The sequence below is a fragment of the Scyliorhinus torazame genome, chromosome 11 (genome assembly GCF_047496885.1).
Source record: "Scyliorhinus torazame isolate Kashiwa2021f chromosome 11, sScyTor2.1, whole genome shotgun sequence".
Taxonomy (NCBI): domain Eukaryota; kingdom Metazoa; phylum Chordata; class Chondrichthyes; order Carcharhiniformes; family Scyliorhinidae; genus Scyliorhinus; species Scyliorhinus torazame.
The window spans coordinates 182,349,867-182,369,442 of NC_092717.1; positions in this window are offsets into that span (position 1 = coordinate 182,349,867).

The following is a 19,576-nucleotide window of genomic DNA, read 5'->3' on the forward strand; positions in this document are numbered from 1 at the left end:
CCCCAATACCAGATCCAGTACCGCCCCTTCCCTAGTTGGACTGTCTACATATTGTTTTAAGAAGCCCTCCTGGATGCTCCTTACAAACTCCGCCCCGTCTAAGCCCCTGGCACTAAGTGAGTCCCAGTCAATATTGGGGAAGTTGAAGTCTCCCATCACCACAACCCTGTTGTTTTTACTCTTTTCCAAAATCTGTCTACCTATCTGCTCCTCTATCTCCCGCTGGCTGTTGGGAGGCCTGTAGTATACCCCCAACATTGTGACTGCACCCTTCTTATTCCTGATCTCTACCCATATAGCCTCACTGCCCTCTGAGGTGTCCTCTCGCAGTACAGCTGTGATATTCTCCCGAACAAGTAGCGCAACTCCACCTCCCCTTTTACATCCCCCTCTATCCCGCCTGAAACATCTAAATCCTGGAACGTTTAGCTGCCAATCCTGCCCTTCCCTCAACCAGGTCTCTGTAATGGCAACAACATCATAGTTCCAAGTACTAATCCAAGCTCTAAGTTCATCTGCCTTACCCGTAATGCTCCTTGCATTAAAACATATGCACTTCAGGCCACCAGACCCGCTGTGTTCAGCAACTTCTCCCCGTCTGCTCTGTCTCAGAGCCACACTGTCCCTATTCCCTAGTTCTCCCTCAATGCTCTCACCTTCTGACCTATTGCTCCCGTGCCCACCCGCTTTCCCACTAATATTGCCACCCCTCTATTCTTCGCGTCCAGTCCCGAGTGGAATACCTGTCCTACCCATCCCTTTCTTAACCTGACCTGGTCCGCCACCTTCAGGTGAGTCTCTTGGAGCATGGCCACGTCCGCCTTCAGTCCCTTTAAGTGCGCGAACACTCAAACCCTCTTCACCGGCCCATTCAGCCCCCTCACGTTCCAAGTTATCAGCCGGATTGGAGGGGCTCTCAACCCCCACCCCCCCTCCCCCGCCGACTAGCCATCTCCTTTTCTGGGCCAGTCCCGTGTCCACGCCTCTCTCACCCTCCAGTCTCCCAGACAGGGGGCCCCTGTCTCGACCATCTCCTCTGTGTCCCACTCCTTTTCGGCCAGTGCAGCAGCAACCCTTTGTCCCCCCCCCCTTCCTCCCCTCCCCTCCCCCCCGCTAGACCCCTGTCTAGCTTTTTTGCTCCCCCCATGTCACTCCCGTAAGTCAGCTGACACCTGCTGACCCCGGCTTCCCCCGCCGTCCCATTGACCTCCCCGTGTGGGAGTCTCCCAATCCATATGCGTTCCTTCGTTCCCCTTCCCGCCTTTCTTCCCGCACGCGGGAGAAACCCCGCGCTTTCCACAGCCCACTCCGCCCCCTCTGGCGCAGCTCCTATTTGTCTCTCTCCCCCAGCCTTGTCTCTCTCCCCCAGACCATATAACACTTCCTGCGCGTGATTGACCCCCTATATACAACACCAATCACACATCAAACCTCAAACACCCCCCCCACCCTCACAAGCCCTCAGTTAGAGTCCATCTTTTCGGTTTGTATAAAGGTCCACGCCTCTTCAGGCGTTTCGAAGTAATAGTGTTGGCCCTTGTATGTGACCCACAGTCGCGCTGGCTGCAGCATTCCGAATTTCACTCCTTTCCGGTGCAACACCGCTTTGGCCCGGTTGAAACCCGCTCTCCGCTTTGCCACCTCCGTGCTCCAGTCCGGGTATATTCGGATCTCTACATTGTCCCACTTACTGCTCCGCTCCTTCTTGGCCCATCTCAGGACCCACTCTCTGTCCGTGAACCGGTGGAACCACACCACCATCGCCCTTGGCGGCTCATTTGCCTGGGGCTTCTTCGCCAGCACCCGATGTGCCCCGTCCAACCCCAGCGGCCTCGAAGGGGCCTTCGTGCCCATCATCGCCTCGAGCATCGTGCTCGTGTATGCCCCGGCATCAGCCCCCTCCACCCCTTCAGGGAGACCCAGGATCCGCAGATTCTTTCTCCTCGACCTGTTCTCCAGGTCTTCGAGTCTTCCCGCCCACCTCATGTGTAGCGCCTCGTGCTGCTCCACTCTCACCGCCAGGCCCAAGAGCCCGTCCTCGTTCTGGCTGACTCTTTTCTCTACCTCCTGGATCTTAACCTCGTGGGCCTTCTGGGTGATCCCGAGTCCTTCAATTGCCGAAAGCATAGGCGCCAGCATCTCCTTGCGCATCTCCTCCCGCTGCTCTTCGAAGCAGCGCTTGATGAACTCCTGCAGCTCCCCTTTGTCCCTGGCCGCCGCCATTTTGCTTTTTTTACCCTGCTTCTCCCGTTGCTCCAGTGCCACTTTTCTGGCCGTTGCACTTCGGGTCCGTTTCATAGGCGTTGGAGGGGGACCTTCTCTTCCCTTCCTTTTGTGAGGGCCACGAAGAATCCAGCACGAGTTTTAAGGATACAAAGTAATAACATTTATTTACAATAACATATATATATAACAGCAGCAGCAACTTCCCTTGCTGCACACTCCTTCCTGCTGTTTCCAAACTGGCCAGCTTTATTTATAATTGGAGTTTACTAATGGTTTCTCCGCCCCCCTCATTGGGGAAGCTCATACTCCCACAGGATTGTGGGATTGTCATTAGTCCCCAGCCAATGGTAAGTAGGCAGGTTATAACATCCCTCCCCCCCAAAGTCCAAGGAATCCACCAAAGACCCTGGCGAAGGAGGGCGTCGGGCTCGTTTTGCTGCAGGCCGGACACCATTTGCACGCGGCGCTGGATCAGGTGGCGTGTAACGAGACGGAGACCGGCGCTTCCATGATGAACAGCGCAACGGTTGTACATCCACGGCCCGTGGACCCGAGGATTCCCCCTCTGATGCATCCTGTGTCTCCATCTCGGAGTCAGAGTCTGCTGCCTCCGTCATGTCAGCGTCTCTATCTCCATTCGGTTCTGTAACAACCTGCGCAGGCTTCGAGTGAGGCACCAGTGGAAGATTGTGAGGACTACCTTCCCTTGTCTCTGGTCTCTGTGGCTGTAGAAATGAGCACCGGGAGCGGGGAATCTTTTGAGGGGATAGTCTTCTGGACCGAACGTGGTCTACATGTTTGCGCTGGAGACGACCCTGGGCTTTCACCTGGTAAGATATAGGGCCCGTTTGGTGAAAGATTACACCAGGAACCCACTGGGCACCACCAGCAAAATTCCGAATGAACACTGGGTCACCGGGCGCAAACTGCCGAATCGGCCGATGCCGAGAAAATCCCTGTCCCTGCCGTTCTTGTGTGCGGCGTACTTTTGCGCCAATGTCCGGGGAAACCATACCAAGGCGGGTGTGAAGTCTCCGGCCCATTAGGAGTTCTGCGGGAGCTACCCCAGTCACCGCATGGGGGGTGGTCCTATACGTAAACAAAAAGCGAGCCAGTCTCGTGTCCATTGATCCGGAACACTGCTTCTTTAGGCCTCTTTTGAATGTCTGCACTGCGCGCTCTGCCAACCCATTTGAAGCCGGGTGGTAAGGGGCAGTGCGGATATGGCGTATGCTGCTCATCTTCGTGAACCTCGCAAACACCTCACTCGTGAATGGAGTGCCGTTATCCATGACCAGCACCTCGGGGAGGCCATGCGTACTAAACGACAAACGCATCTTTTCAATTGTTGCGCAGGACGTTGTCCCCTGCGTCTTATGCACCTCTAGTCATTTAGACTGGGCGTCAATTAATAGAAGGAACATGGATCCTTGAAAAGGGCCTGCGAAATCTGCATGCAAGCGTGCCCAAGGCCGCCCTGGCCATTCCCAGTGATGTAGGGGCGCGGCCGGCGGAAGCTTCTGATGCTCCTGGCAAATGGAGCAGTTTTGGGCCACCTTCTCAATGTCGGTGTCGAGGCCTGGCCACCAGACATAACTCCGGGCCAACATTTTCATTTTGGTCACACCTGGATGCCCATTGTGCAAGTCTCTTAGTATCAGCTCCTGGCCTTTTTCCGGGACAATCACACGCGTCCCCCACAAGAGGATGCCGTCTGCCACGCTGAATTCTGACAGCTTGGAGGAAAATGCCCGCAACTCGCCTGGGAGCTGCCTATGCTGCCCACCATACAGGACTATGTGCCGAATCTTTGACAGGCCTGGCTCCGTCTGGGTCCACTCACGGATCTGTGATGCCGTGACAGACAAGGTGTCCATAAAATTTAGGGTTGCAACCACCTCACCGTTCGTGGGGGTCGACATGGGGCCGGTCGATAAAGGCAATCGGCTCAGTGCGTCGGCATTTGCTATCTGCGTACCTGGTTTGTGCTCCAGAGAATACTCGTATGCAGCAAGCAACAAAGCCCAGCGCTGGATCCGTGCGGAAGCAATGGGCGGTATTGGCTTATCCTCTCTGAAAAGTCCCAGCAGAGGCTTATGATCAGTCACGATAATGAAATGGCGGCCATACACGTACTGGTGGAAGCATTTCACCACAAAAACCACTGCCAGGCCCTCTTTCTCGATTTGCGCGTACTTTTTCTCCGCTGCAGTCAATGTGCGGGAGGCGAAAGCTATCAGTCGCTCGACCCCGTTCTCCATCTTGTGGGACAGGACGGCCCCAATACCATACGGGGATGCATCACATGTGACGAGCAAAGGCTTTCCAGGATCATAGTGGGTTAGTAACCCAGACGACGACAATTGTTGCTTTACCTGCCGGAAAGCGGTTTCTTGCAGCTGACCCCAAACCCAGGTGCGATTTTTCTTTAGCAGAAGGTGCAAAGGGGCCAGCGTAGTTGCCAGATTGGGGAGGAACTTCCCGTAATAGTTTACGAGACCGAGAAAAGAACAAAGATGCGAAGTGTCAGTCGGGGCGGGGGCCTGTTGAATTGCACGCACCTTCTCTGCGACTGGGTGCAAACCTTCGCGGTCCACCCGATAACCTAGGTAGACTACTTCCTTTGCCTGAAATACGCACTTTGTGCGACGAAAACGGACTCCAGCCTCCGAAAGGCGTCTAAGGACAGCCTCCAGATTTTCCAAATGTTCCTGCTCCGACGTCCCTGTAATCAAAACGTCATCTAAGTAGACAGCATTGGATATCGGTCGAGTCGGGAAGCCGTATTCACTGTAAGTTTATAGTCGCCACACAAGCGAACTGTGGCATCTGGCTTCATTACAGGTACAATTGGTGCTGCCCAGTCAGCAAAACGGACGGGCCTGATAATACCCAAACTCTCCAAACGAGTGAGCTCCCCTTCTACCTTCTCGAGCAAGGCGCAAGGCACCGGGTGCGCCCAGAAATAGCGCGGCGTGGCTCCTGGTTCGACTTGGATACGGGCTATGGCCCCTTTTATTTTCCCCAAACCAGGCTGGAATACATCTGGGTATCGTCCTAGCACCTCAGTCAACCCTCAGAAACTGTTTGGAGGATGTGCTGCTATTGCAACTGCAAATGGCGCAACCAGTCCCGACCCAACATGCTGGGCCCATGGCCACGCACCACGATAAGTGGGAAACGCTCCTCCTGGAGTCCATAAACAGGGGTCATTGTAGTTCCTGCAATGTCCAGTGGTTCCCCCGTGTAGGTGGCCAACCTGGCCTGTGAGTCGGTTAATGTAAGGGTCTGTATACCCTGCTTGATGTGGTCGAATGTCCTCTGGGCGATCATGGAGACCGCTGCGCCAGTGTCCAACTCCATCTCAAGCGGGTGGCCATTGACCCATACTGTCACCTTAATGGGGGCCACACGGGGAGCTGCCACACAATGCAGCTGCAGGCAGTCGTCCTCCGTCTCAGGAGTAGTCGCCGTAAGTTCATCCACATGGAAGGTACGGCCCCTGGGCTGGTCCCAGTTATGATCCCTGGGCTGGTCCCAGTTTCGGTCGGAACGACGGTGCCTCTGGCGCCCCCAGGACCGCCGTCCGCGACGGGGTCGGCGCCTACAAGTCTGACACGGACATGGCTCCTCATCCATTGGTTTTGGAGAAGGCTCCCTTCGGGGAGGAATGTCCGACGGCCACTGGCGTCGGTCTGGACGTTGCCTCGCCCAAGGTACCGCAGGAGTGCGGGGGGACGTTTTCGGACGGAAGGGGTTGCGCCCCAAGGCATGCACTTCCATTCCCTGTAGCTCCTGCACGCCTCGTTCTGTGCTCTCTCGGGACAATACTATTTGAATGGCCTGTTGAAAAGTCAATGTTGGCTCAGCTAACAACTTTCTCTGGGTGGCCGCATTGTTAATACCGCAAACCAAACGGTCGCGTAACATTTCTGACAAGGTCTCACCATAGTCACAGTACTCCGCAATCCTGCATAGCCTGGATAGAAAATCGGCAAGGGATTCTCCAGGGGTCCTCTCAGCAGTATTAAACTGGTAACGCTGGACTATCATGGACGGGGTTGGGTTAAAATGTTGCCACATTATATTCACAAGTTCATCAACCGTTTTGGTGTCCGGCGCAGCTGGGTACGTAAGGCTCCTAATTACCCCAAACGTACGCGGGCCGCAGGCGGTGAGCAATATGACCACCTGGCGCTCGTTTTCGATTATATTGTTTGCCCGGAAATAGTAACGCATCCGTTGTATGTACTGGTTCCAGCTTTCCAGCGCAGCATCAAAAACATCCAAATGTCCTATGAGGAGCTATGAGGAGCGGTTGAATAAACTCGGTTTGTTCTCACTGGAACGAAGGAGGTTGAGGGGCGACCTGATAGAGGTCTACAAAATTATGAGGGGCATAGACAGAGTGGATAGTCAGAGGCTTTTCCCCGGGGTAGAGGGGTCAATTACTAGGGGGCATAGGTTTAAGGTGAGAGGGGCAAGGTTTAGAGTAGATGTACGAGGCAAGTTTTTTACGCAGAGGGTAGTGCGTGCCTGGAACTCGCTACCGGAGGAGGTGGTGGAAGCAGGGACAATAGTGCCCTTTAATGGGCATCTTGACAAATACATGAATAGGATGGGAATAGAGGGATATGGACCCAGGAAGTGTAGAAGATTGTAGTTTAGTCAGGCAGCATTGTCGGCACAAGCTTGGAGGGCCGAAGGGCCTGTTCCTGCGCTGTACATTTCTTTGTTCTTTGTTCTTTGTTTGTCCGTACAGAGGCATGGTACAATAGAAAACAACTTCCAACCTGTATCCAACAAAAATCCAGGGAGGTGGCTTCAGCAGTGTAGACAGCCATTCACTTTAACCTTCGTCGCCAGTTTTGTGAGGGCCACGAAGAATCCAGCACGAGTTTTAAGGATACAAAGTAATAACATTTATTTACAATAACATATGTATAACAGCAGCAGCAACTTCCCTTGCTGCACACTCCTTCCTGCTGTTCCCAAACTGGCCAGCTTTATTTATACTTGGAGTTTACTAATGGATTCTCCGTCCCCCTCATTGGGGAAGCTCATACTCCCACAAGATTGTGGGATTGTCATTAGTCCCCAGCCAATGGTAAGTAGGCAGGTTATAACACTTCCCCACCTCGCCCCCACACCACCCTCACTCTCCCACCACCCTCGCCCCACACCACCCTCACCCCCACATGACTCTCACTCTCCCACCACCCTCATCCCACACCACCCTCACCCCTGCACCCCTCTCACCCCCACACTACCCTCATCCTGCACCCTCCCAACACCACCCTCACCCTACACCACCCCCATCCAAACACCCCCACCCACATGCTCCCCCCCACTCCCCCCTGGCCCGCAGTCTTGTGTCTTACAAGACTTGTAGGTGATGGAATGGGTCCATCTGACATTCCCCACCCCCAGCCAGTGTCGCACCCCAGAGCTCGGGTCAGTGATTTCCTGTCACAGCTGTCTCCATCACCCTCCACCATCCCACAGACATTCACCTCAGATGGGCACTTTAGCGAAGAGGCTCCTGGTGTGGTGATATGCCTGTGGGCTATATCATAGTTGGAAGGTGTGCGACCTCCAATCAGCAGCTGGCAGTACAGACACACCATGCGGTCTCTAAACCAAGGTCGTGTGACCTGTGACTCGAATATAAGGGGAGACACATCTGGCCTCTTTGATGAAGTGATGAAGCGCTTCGATAAGCATTGATCCCCGAAGAAGAATGAAACGTTTAAGCGCTCTTTGTTCCATATGCATACCCAGAGACCTGGCGAATCATTTGACAGTTTTGTCACAGACGTGAGGCTGAAGGCCCAGTCATGCAACTTCAGTGACCTGAAATCTTCGCTAATTCTGGACCAAATTGTCTTTGGTTTACTTGATGATAAGCTTCGGGCGATATAATTGTGGGATAAGGTTTGGCGCTGGAAAAGGGAGTGAAGATTCGCCAGGCGAGCGAGATTGCTTCACAAAGAATGGGTGCACTCTGCTCAAAATATTTTGCCGCCAACATGGAAGAATCAGCCAGCACCATTAGTGCTGTGATGCACTAAACATGAAGAAATGTGGTCTCAGTGCAGGTGGCCATTTTAGGCGGCTGACAGGAGCCGCCACTGCCATCTTGTGCCAAAAATGTGGCGCTCAACATGCCCCATGGCAATGTCCGGCCTATGGAAAAGCTTGTTCCAGGTGCGGCCGTATTGGGCCCTTTGCAAAACAATGTTTTGCGCGTTCCACCATGGACCATGCACGAGCGGTGCATGAAGTGGATGAAATAAACACTGAAGAACAGTTTATCATCGATCTCATCACGGCGAGAAATTAAATGAAAATGAAAATCGCTTATTGTCACAAGTAGGCGTCAAATGAAGTTACTGTGAAAAGCCCCTAGTCGCCACATTCCGGCGCCTGTTCGGGGAGGCTGGTACGGGAAACCAAACAAGTCTCAGAAACAAAGATGAAAGCAAAATCGTAACAAAGAATAAAGATTATAAGAATGTTCCGAAAACCTTTACGTCCATACTGAAATCGAAGGTAATGCTCACTGATGCTTTAATTTGTTGTGACTTTGACCCGAAAGCAACAGCCAACCTTGTGAGTCGACATGCTTTGCAAAAGCTAAATGTGCAGCAGGCCTTTTCTGATCGGCCAGGGCTGAAGATAGATTTCGGACCAAGAAATCTGGAGACCGTTGACATTTGCGAACTAGTGCTCTCAGTGGCAGGCATGAAGAACACAATACACTTTCACCTTGTAGGCATGGATGTGGACTTAGTACTTGGGATAAAATAGTGTGAATCCTTGAATCTAGTCGAGCGGATAAATATCCTCGAAGATAGACTTCCGGGTGCAGCGATGACCAGCTAAGTCGCACGTTTCGGCAGCTCCCGTTGGAACGGACATTTGGGCTCTTAATAGGAGCCCCAACGGCAATTTAAACGGCCAAAAACACTGTGCGGTAAACCAGAAGGGAATCCCCCCGGACACGCATGGAAAAGGGAGAGGATAGCGGCCGGATTGCAGAGGATCCTCTGGAGCAGCGGCAAGGAAGGGAAGCTCAAAGCAAGATGGCGTCGGAAGGTGACCATTTGTTATGGGGCCCGGACCAACAAGAGTTCCTGCGGCGCTGTGTGGAAGAGCTGAAGAAGGAGTTGAAGAAGGAGCTGTTGGCCCCGATATTACAGGCGATTGAAGGGCGAAAGGAGGAGCAGAGGACCCAAGAGCTGGAGCTTCGGGTCGTGAAGGCAAAGGCTGCTGAAAATGAAGATGAAATACAGGGCCTGGTGGTGAAGACAGAGGCGCACGAGGCACAGCACAAAAGGTGTGTGGAAAGGTTGGAAGTACTGGAGAATAATTCGAGGAGGAAGAATTTAAGAGTCCTGGGTCTTCCCGAAGGCGCAGAAGAGGTGGACGTCGGGACATATGTGAGCACGATGCTTCACTCGCTAATGGGATCGGAGGCCCCGACGGGCCCTTTGGAGGTGGAGGGAGCTTATCGAGTTCTGGCGTGAAGACCGAAGGCTGGAGAAATACCTCGAGCTATAGTGGTGAGGTTTCTCCGCTACAATGACAGAGAGACGGTCCTCAGATGGGCGAAGAAAACTCAGAGCTGTAGGTGGGAGAACGCGGTGATCCGCGTATACCAGGATTGGAGTGCGGAGGTGGCGAGAAGGAGGGCAAGCTTTAATCGGGCTAAGGCGGTGCTTCACAAAAAGAAGATCCAGTTTGGAATGTTGCAACCGGCGAGATTGTGGGTCACACACCAAGGGAAGCACCACTACTTTGAGACGTCAGAAGAGGCATGGACATTCATTGTGGACGAGAAGCTGGAATAGTCTGGCGGGAGAAAGAGCTTTTGGGACAAAGTGGTGGGGTGATTATGTGGGGTGAGAAAAGGGGGGGGGGATGATTTTTCATTTTGTTAATTTTGCAATCCTGTAACTTTTCTCTCTTCCCCATGTTGGGGGGGGGCGGGGGGGAGTATGAGGAACTGTGGGCGCCGGCCATTAGGGGCGGGGCCGAGTGGGAAACGCGGGCTTTGTTCCCGTGCTATGGTAATTATGGCGGGAACAGGGACGCAGGAAGGAGGGGGCCTCGCACAGTGGGGGCCGAGGGCAAGGGGGGAAGCCGAGGACAGCCAGAGTTCGCTGACTTCTGGGAGCAACATGGGTGGTGCAACTACGCTAGAGGGGGATCTAGCGGAGGGGGGGAGGGGGGGGTTAACTGGGTTGCTGCTGCTAAGGAGAAGGGGGAGCTGTTATGGGATGGGGTGGTCGAGGCGGGTGGGCGCCGTCGGGGGGATATACGGGTACGTGGGAACCGGGTGAGGAGCTGGGTTAAAAAAGGGGATGGCTAGTTGACAAGTGGGGGGGGGGGTCAAGAGCCCCCCAACCCGGCTGATCACGTGGAAGGTGAGAGGGCTGAACGGGCCGATTAAAAGGGCACGGGTACTCGCACATCTAAAGAAATTAAAGGCAGATGTGGTTATGTTGCAGGAGACGCATCTGAAACTGATAGACCAGGTTAGGCTACGCAAAGGATGGGTGGGGCAGGTGTTTCATTCGGGTTTAGATGCGAAGAATAGGGGGGTGGCTATTTTAGTGGGGAAACGGGTACTGTTTGAGGCAAAGACCATAGTGGCGGATAGTGGGGGTAGATATGTGATGGTGAGTGGCAGATTGCAAGGGGAGGCGGTGGTTCTGGTGAACGTATACGCCCCGAACTGGGATGATGCAAATTTTATGAGGTGTATGTTGGGATGTATCCCGGACCTGGAGGCGGGAAAGTTGATAATGGGGGGAGACTTCAATACGGTGTTTGATCCAGGGCTGGACCGGTCGAGGTCCAGGACCGGGAGGAGGCCGGCAGTGGCCAGGGTGCTCAAGGACTTCATGGAGCAGATGGGAGGGGTAGACCCCTGGAGATTTAGTAGGCCTAGGAGTAAGGAGTTCTCATTTTTCTCCCATGTTCACAAAGTATACTCCCGGATAGACTTTTTTGTCTTGGGAAGGGCACTGATTCCGAAGGTGACAGGGACGGAATATACGGCCATAGCCATTTCGGACCACGCTCCACATTGGGTAGACCTGGAGGTAGGAGAGGAAAAAGAACAGCACCCACTCTGGAAAATGGATATGGGCTTATTGGCGGATGAGGGGGTATGTTTAAGGGTGAGGGGGTGCATCGAAAGGTACTTGGAGCTTAATGACAATGGAGAGGTTCAGGGGGGAGTGGTCTGGGAGGCAGTGGTTAGAGGGGAACTGATATCCATAAGGGCACATAAAGGGAAGCAAGAGGGTAAAGAAAGGGAGCGATTGCTGAAAGAACTTTTGAGGGTGGACAGGCAATATGCGAAGGCACCGGAGGAGGGACTGTACAGGGAAAGACAAAGGCTACATGTGGAATTTGACCTGCTGACCACGGGTAAGGCAGAGGCACAGTGGAGGAGGGCACAGGGTGTACAGTATGAGTATGGAGAGAAGGCGAGTCGGCTACTGGCCCACCAATTGAGGAAGAGGGGAGCAGCGAGGGAGATAGGTGGGGTGAGAGATGAGGACGGAGAGATGGAACGGGGAGCGGAGAGAGTGAACGGGGTGTTCAAGGCATTTTATGAGAGGTTATATAAGGCTCAGCCCCCGGAAGGGAAGGAGAGAATGATGTGTTTCTTGGATCAGCTGGAATTCCCTAAGGTGGAGGATCAGGAGAGGGCGGGACTGGGAGCACAGATTGAGATGGAGGAGGTGGTGAAAGGGATTGGGAGCATGCAGGCGGGGAAGGCCCCGGGACCGGACGGATTCCCGGTGGAATTTTATAGGAAATATATGGACCTACTGGCCCCGCTTTTGACGAGAACCTTTAATGAGGCCAGGGAAGGGGGGCAGCTGCCCCCGACTATGTCAGAGGCAACAATATCGCTCCTTTCGAAGAAGGAAAAAGACCCGCTGCAGTGTGGGTCCTACAGGCCCATTTCCCTTTTAAATGTAGATGCTAAGCTCCTGGCCAAGGTGATGGCGACGAGGATAGAGGACTGTGTCCCGGGGGTGGTCCACGAGGATCAAACTGGGTTCGTTAAGGGGAGACAGCTGAACACGAACATACGGAGGTTGCTAGGGGTAATGATGATGCCCCCACCAGAGGGGGAGACGGAGATAGTGGTGGCGATGGACGCCGGGAAAGCATTCGACAGAGTGGAGTGGGATTATCTGTGGGAGGTGCTGAGGAGATTTGATTTTGGAGAAGGGTTTATTGGATGGGTACAGCTGCTGTATAGGGCCCCGGTGGCGAGCGTGGTCACGAACAGACAGAGGTCTGATTACTTCCGTCTTCATAGAGGGACGAGGCAGGGGTGTCCCTGTCTCCATTACTGTTTGCATTGGCGATTGAGCCCCTGGCCATAGCACTGAAGGGCTCCAGGAAGTGGAGGGGAGTACTCAGGGGAGGAGAAGAACACCGGGTATCTTTGTATGCAGATGATTTATTGCTGTATGTTGCGGACCCAGTGGAGGGGATGCCTGAGATAATGCAGACACTCAGGGAGTTTGGGGAATTTTCGGGGTACAAATTGAATATGAGGAAGAGTAAGTTGTTTGTGGTGCATCCGGGGGAGCAGAGCAGGGGAATAGATGACTTACGCTGAGGAAGGTAACAAGAGATTTCCGGTACTTAGGGATTCAGATAGCCAGGAGTTGGGGAACCTTACATAGGCTTAATTTAACAAGATTGGTGGAACAGATGGAGGAGGATTTTAAGAGATGGGACATGGTACCCCTGTCACTGGTGGGTAGGGTGCAGGCGGTCAAAATGGTAGTCCTCCCGAGATTCCTTTTTGTGTTTCAGTGCCTTCCGGTGATGGTCACGAAGGCTTTTTTCAAGAAAATTGAGAAAAGTGTCATGAGTTTTGTGTGGGCCGGGAAGACCCCGAGAGTGAGGAGGGGGTTCTTGCAGCGTAGCAGGGATAGGGGGGTGCTGGCACTACCGAGCCTAAGTGAATACTACTGGGCTGCCAATATCTCAATGGTGTGTAAGTGGATGGGAGAAGGGGAGGGAGCGGCGTGGAAGAGATTGGAGATGGCGTCCTGCAAAGGACTCGGGTGGGTCCTCAGGGGTGTTTTTGTATAGATATTTGTATTAGGCTATGTATAATGGATTGTTTGATTTTATTTTTGGAGAGTTATTATTTTTGTTATGGCAGTTGCCATTTAGTTTATATATTATTTATTTATTTGTTAAAACGGCCACTGTTATTTATATTGTTTTATTGTTGTAAAAAGGAAAACCTTTGTATTGTTTTGTTTGGCCGAAAAATTTGAATAAAATATATATTTTTAAAAAAATATCCTCGAAGATAGCTGGTCACCTGAGCACAGTGAATCACTGCAAGGCATTATGGTGCACACGGTGTATGAGGATTTCGGAGAAATCCTATTGGGGGATGACAAACCAGACAAAGGGACGGAACTGCCGGTGAGCATTCCGCAATTCTGTTTAACAGTCGTGAAGAATATGCACAGGCTCAATGGCATGATACGAGAACGTGATGAACCTGTATTAAAGCATCTGCAAGATGTGGGTGTTAAATGGACAGAGAATGGAAATCCTAACGAGTAGCTGGTTTAGCTCAGTGGGCTAGACAGCTAGTTTGTAACACAGAACAAGGCCAGCAGAGCGGGTTCAATTCCCATACCAGCTGAGAATTCTGAACTCTCCCTCTGTGTACCTGAACAGGTGCTGAAATGTGGTGACGAGGGGGCTTTTCACAGTAGCTTCATTGCAGTGTTAATGTAAGTCTACTTGTGACAATGAAAAGATTATTGTTATTTCACGAATGAGGTGATCACTAAAGTGTATCAGTTGGACTTACGGCCGCTGAAACCATTCTTTGCTGAACCACAAATCATCGGCTGCACAATCGACTGGAGGGAGGGCAAAAATGTAACAATAAGAACAACTCAAACAAAACCAAAGTACTTGGAGTCTGTGCACTCCAAGGACAGCGACAAGAAACATATCCAATGAATCGTTCTTCAACTTCTTCAGTCCCACTGACGTTCCACAGTGTGGAATTGTAAGCCAAGCTTTGGCGGCCAAATAAAAGGCTGAGTTTGAACTTGGCGCTCTATTTCGAAAACAAATAATTTGGCTTGCGAAGTTATATTGTCCAGGTGAAAAGAGTGACGATGATGCTGTTACACCACCCAGAGATGATGCGATGCCTAAACCTCTGCAAACACTCAACACTCAACGGCAGCCAGTGCCACGCCACAGGCTGCTACAAAAAAAACAACCAAAACCAAGAGACACACCAAAATACACCAACGTGTCCGAAAAATTAAAAGAACATAGAACATAGAACATAGAAAATACAGCACAGAACAGGCCCTTCGGCCCACGATGTTGTGCCGAACCTTTGTCCTAGATTAATCATAGATTATCATTGAATTTACAGTGCAGAAGGAGGCCATTCGGCCCCCCGAGTCTGCACCAGCTCTTGGAAAGAGCACCCTACCCAAACTCAACACCTCCACCCAACACCAAGGGCAATTTGGACATTAAGGGCAATTTATCATTGGCCAATTCACCTAACCCGCACATCTTTGGACTGTGGGAGGAAACCAGAGCACCCGGAGGAAACCCACGCAGACACGGGGAGGACGTGCAGACTCCGCACAGACAATGACCCAAGCCGGAATCGAACCTGGGACCATGGATCTGTGAAGCAATTGTGCTATCCACAATGCTACCGTGCTGCCCTTAAGAACAAATAAATCTACACTATGTCATTTTCCCGTAATCCATGTACCTATCCAACAGCTGCTTGAAGGTCCCTAATGTTTCCGACTCAACTACTTCCACAGGCAGTGCATTCCATGCTCCCACTACTCTCTGGGTAAAGAATCTACCTCTGATATCCCTCCTATATCTTCCACCTTTCACCTTAAATTTATGTCCCCTTGTAATGGTGTGTTCCACCTGGGGAAAAAGTCTCTGACTGTCTACTCTATCTATTCCCCTGATCATCTTATAAACCTCTATCAAGTCGCCCCTCATCCTTCTCCGCTCTAATGAGAAAAGGCCTAGCACCCTCAACATTTCCTCGTAAGACCTACTCTCCATTCCAGGCAACATCCTGGTAAATCTTCTTTGCACCTTTTCCAGAGCTTCCACATCCTTCCTAAAATGAGGCGACCAGAACTGTACACAGTACTCCAAATGTGGCCTTACCAAAGTTTTGTACAGCTGCATCATCACCTCACGGCTCTTAAATTCAATCCCTCTGTTAATGAATGCGAGCACACCATAGGCCTTCTTCACAGCTCTATCCACTTGAGTGGCAACTTTCAAAGATGTATGAACATAGACCCAAGGTCTCTCTGCTCCTCCACAATGCCAAGAACTCTACCGTTAACCCTGTATTCCGCATTCATATTTGTCCTTCCAAAATGGACAACCTCACACTTTTCAGGGTTAAACTCCATCTGCCACTTCTCAGCCCAGCTCTGCATCCTATCTATGTCTCTTTGCAGCCGACAACAGCCCTCCTTACTATCCACAACTCCACCAATCTTCGTATCGTCTGCAAATTTACTGACCCACCCTTCAACTCCCTCATCCAAGTCATTAATGAAAATCACAAACAGCAGAGGACCCAGAACTGATCCCTGCGGTACACCACTGGTAACTGGGATCCAGGCTGAATATTTGCCATCCACCACCACTCTCTGACTTCTATCGGTTAGCCAGTTCGTTATCCAACTGGCCAAATTTCCCACTATCCCATGCCTCCTTACTTTGTGCAGAAGCCTACCATGGGGAACTTTATCAAATGCCTTACTAAAATCCATGTACACTACATCCACTGCTTTACCTTCATCCACATGCTTGGTCACCTCCTCAAAGAATTCAATAAGATTTGTAAGGCAAGACCTACCCCTCACAAATCCGTGCTGACTATCCTGGAGGAGAAGACTGGGAGAACCACCTCATCCCACCAGCCAATCAGCAATGAAAGTAGTCACAAGTAGCAAGCAACAGCATGCAAGAAACTGGAAAAGAAAGCGACTCGTAAAACAAATATGGCAGTCTTGGACACAGCCCTTTCAAAGGCACAGAGCGAAGCGTAAGAGAAGCAAGACGCCAGCAAGTCATCCAGTCTCCAACGAGGTGTTGTTGCAGGTGCCGGGGTTTAGATATTTCAGTAAGCTCAGGGAAGGTGGTAAAAGAGTGGGAGGGGTGGCATTGTTAGTCAAGGACAGTATTACGGTGGCAGAAAGGACGTTTGATGAGGACTCGTCTACTGAGGTAGTCTGGGCTGAGGTTAGAAACAGGAAAGGAGAGGACTTCCGGTTGCGGCTCTGCCTAGGTAGGTCGCACATTCGGCAGCTCCTGCTTGGAACGGACTTTTGGGCTCTTCAGAGGGGCCCCAACGGCAATTGTTCGATGGCTCCCAGTGTGGGAAGGTGACAGCAAGGTTCCCCCGACACGATATGGATTGGACCAGGAGTGGAGCGGTTAAAAAAGTGATCCTGGTGCAGTGGAAAGTGCGAGGGAGGAAAAGCAAGATGGCGGCGGGTGGAGACCAAGCAGTATGGGCGCAGTGGTCGCAGGAGCAGCAGGAGTTCCTTAAACGCTGCTTTGCGGAGTTGAAGACAGAAATGCTGGCGCCAATGAAGGCGGCGATTGAGAAGCTTGTGGAGACCAACAAGGCACAAGGGGCGGCGATCCGGGAGGTGCGGCAAAAAGCCTCGGAGAACGAGGACGAGATCCTGGGCCTGGCGGTGAAGGTGGAGGCGCACGAGGCGCTGCGCAAGAGGTGGGCAGAAAAATTTGAGGACCTGGAGAATAGGTCGAGGAGGAAGAATCTTCGGATTCTGGGTCTCCCTGAAGGAGTGAAGGGGCCCGATGCCGGGGCATATATGAGCACGATGCTCAATTCGCTAATGGGCGCGAGAGCTTTCCCGAGGCCCCTGGAGCTGGATGGGGCTCGTCGGGTCCTGGCAAGGAGACCCAAAGCCAACGAGCCGCCAAGGGCTGTAGTGGTGAGGTTCCACCGCTTTATGGACAGAGAGTGTGTCCTGAGATGGGCCAAAAAAGAGCGGAGCAGCAGGTGGGAGAACACGGAGATCCAAATTTACCAGGGCTGGAGTGCGGAGGGGGCTAAGAAGAGGGCTGGTTTTAACCGGGCTAAGGCGGTTCTGCATCGGAAGGGGGTGAAGTTCGGGATGATGCAGCCAACGCGATTGTGAGTCCCGTTCCAAGATCGGCACCACTATTTTGAAACGCCTGATGAGGCATTGAACTTTATCCAGTCTGAAATGTTGGACTCAAAGTGAGGGTTTGTCGTGGGGGGGTGTTTACTGTGTTTACTGCGTTTGGAAAATGTTCTTTTTGTTTTGGTGCTGGGTGGGGATGGGTGAATGGATTTGATGTGGGGGCTGTGGGAGGGTGTGGGCGTCAGTGTGGGAGGGGCAGGGCCCCGCGGAGGAAGAGGTGGGGTGGAGGCCCAGGGATGGAGAGTTGGGGGAAGGCCGCAAAAAGGAGCTGCGCAAGAGGGGGCGGGCTGGCTCAAACGGAAAGCACAGGCTTTTTCCCGCGTTAGGGAAGGATGGGGGTGGGGCCGGGGGGGAAGGGCAGTGCTGGAGAGAAGCGCACACTGACTGCCAAGGGGTGGGGGGATTCTCACACTGGGGGGGTCGATGGAATGGCGGGAGAGGCCGGGGTCAGCAGGAGTCAGCTGACTTAAGGGAGTGTCATGGGGGAGCAAAATGGCTAGATGAGGATCTAGCGGGGGGAGGGGGGAGGGAGGAGGGGGGGAAACTGGGTTGCTGCTGCATTGGCCAAAGGGGAGCTGGAAGTAGGAGAGGTAATCGGGGCGGGGGTCCGCCGCCTGGGGGACTGGAGGGTGCGGGAGGCGTGGGCACGTGGCTGGCCTAGAAAAGGAGATGGCTAGTCGGCCGGGGGGTGGGGGGGGGGGGGTGGGTGGAGTAGCCCCCTGATCCAGCTGATAACCTGGAATGTGAGGGGCCTGAACGGGCCGGTCAAGAGGGCCCGGGTGTTCGCGCACTTAAAGGGACTGAAGGCAGACGTGGTTATGCTCCAGGAGACACATCTGAAGGTGGCAGATCAGGTTAGGCTGAGAAAGGGATGGGTAGGGCAGGTCTTTCATTCAGGGCTGGATGCGAAGAAAAGAGGGGTGCAATACTGGTGGGAAGCGGGTGCCGTTCGAGGCACTGAATATTGTAGCGGATAATGGAGGTCAATATGTGATGGTGAGTGGTAGGTTGCAGGGGCTGCGGGTGGTACTGGTGAACGTATATGCCCCGAATTGGGATGATGCTGGATTTATGAAATGCATGCCGGGTCGGATTCCGGATCTGGAGGTAGGAAGCTTGATAATGGGGGGGGGACTTCAACATGGTGCTGGACCCAGCACTGGACCGTTCTAGGTCCAGGACGGAGGTTTGGGTTCGGGGAGGGGTTCATCAGTTGGGTCAGGCTGCTATATAGAGCCCCAGTAGCGAGTGTGGCTCCAAACGGGCGGAGGTCGGAGTACTTTCGGCTGTACCGGGGGAAACCCGTCCTGGGCTGCGGCCTGGCAAACCTCCATGGATCCACTCCCCCCGTCTGGTCCATAAACCCCCTGAGTACCCCTGAGGCTAGAGATGGCGTCCTGTGTGGGCACGAACCTGAGGGCGCTGGTGACGGCACCGCTGCCGCTCTCGCCGACAAGGTACACCACGAGTCCGGTGGTGGCGGCGACGCTGAAGATCTGGGGGCAGTGGAGGCGACACAGGGGCGAGGTGGGAGCCTCGGTTTGGTCCCCGATTTGGGAGAACCATGGGTTCGTCCCGGGAAGGATGGATGGGGGGTTTCGGAGATGGCATCGGGCAGGGATTAGAAGAATGGGGAACCTGTTCATCGATGGGACGTTTGCGGGCCTAGGGGCGCTGGAGGAGAAGTTTGGGCTACCCCTGGGAAACGCTTTCAGGAACACGCAAGTGAGGGTGTTTGTGAGGCAGCAGGTGAGGGAATTCCCACTGCTTCCGGCACATGGGATTCAGGACAGGGTGATTTGGGTTGGAGAAGGCAAGGTTTCGGCGATTTACCAGGAGCTGCAGGAAGAGGAGGAGGCCTCGGTGGAGGAGGTAAAGGGCAAGTGGGAGGAGGAGCTTGGAGAGGAGATAGATGAGGGTCTGTGGGCTGATGCCCTGAGTAGGGTTAATTCTTCCTCCTCTTGTGCCAGGCTCAGCCTAATACAGTTTAAAGTTACTCACAGAGCGCATATGAGAGGGACGAGGTTGAGTAGGTTCTTTGGGGTGGAGGACAGATGTGGGAG